Here is a 1383-nt window from a genome sequence, read left to right on the forward strand (position 1 = left end):
GCGCGCGCGCGCGTGCACCCTGGTGCGCAGCTGGCATCCCAAATTTGAGAATTGGACCCGAGGGTTTCTGAAACCCTCGTAATGCGTGCTGACGGACCCGGAAAAGTTCCGGACCCCAAGGAAGATGAAATCCGACCGGAAGACAAAAAATGAAGTCGAAGAATAAAGAACTCAAGAATCGAAGACCCGTTGATGTAACGGAAGGAAATAATTACTGTAATTATTTATTTATTCGATTGAGTTGTAATTTATTTATCCATGGGACCCGGTCAAATCCATCTCAATAGCCGATTGCATATATTTATATTTTATGTTGATAATTATATATTATATGTCCATGCATATAACATGCCATATAGATATAATGTGCCTACTCATATATTTTATAACATGCCATGCATATACGCGCATTTGTTATTGTTTATTTTATTTATTATAAAAGGGTTTTAGAAAAATAAAATAAAATAAGTACCATGCGCTAAAATCAATTTAATATGATTAAATTGATTTAAGTTGCAAAATTGATTTGCAAAATACTGTTACATGTGAAATTAAATTTAAGAGTTAAAATTTTAGAATTTCACATATCCAAAAAATAAATTGTTTATTTTTCGATTTGAAAACCATGAGATGTTTTTTACATATTTGCAAAATAATGAGTGGGAGAGGGTTGTATGACAATACAACCCACTGGTCTCCATCATTTGTTCAACACCGTGAGATTTGAAAGCGGCTTCGCGGCGGCACCGATTCCGCACTCCCCACGGAAAGTGTTCTTTCGGATCAATAACAAGGTTGACTTCCTAGCGATAGGATTCAAGGATATATTTCCGGTTTAACCTACCCTACTGCGGCACTCTAGAATTAAGTCTGTAGAATATGAAACAATGGATTACACTCATAAAAATATAATCAAATTGTTGATCATATTTTTGACCAAAATTAACGGTAATTAATAAATATGAAAATATGAGATATTTTGATTGTATTTATTAATTGAGAATGTCTCGGTTCAATTTGTGATATTTTGACCTACCCTATGGCGGCACTATATTCGTGGGAATTGGATTATCGTTGGCACCTAAAAATTAAAACATGATTTATGTATTTTTCATGTGCATCATGCATCATATTTAATTGTGCCTAAATTCACATGTTTTTTGATATTCATGCGCATAAAATGATTAGATGAATATTCTATTTATTTTCAGCAACATGTCAAATCCTATTATCACACTATTTGCGACTGAAAAACTGGACGACGATAACTATGCTAAGTGGAAAAGTAACATGAATATACTGTTGGTCTGCGAAGACTACAAATTTATCCTAGTAGAGCAATGTCCTCAAGAACCCGCGGCTAATGCATCTAAAACCGTAAGG

The sequence above is a fragment of the Morus notabilis genome, unplaced genomic scaffold (genome assembly GCF_000414095.1).
Source record: "Morus notabilis unplaced genomic scaffold, ASM41409v2 Scaffold275, whole genome shotgun sequence".
Classification (NCBI taxonomy): Eukaryota; Viridiplantae; Streptophyta; class Magnoliopsida; order Rosales; family Moraceae; genus Morus; species Morus notabilis.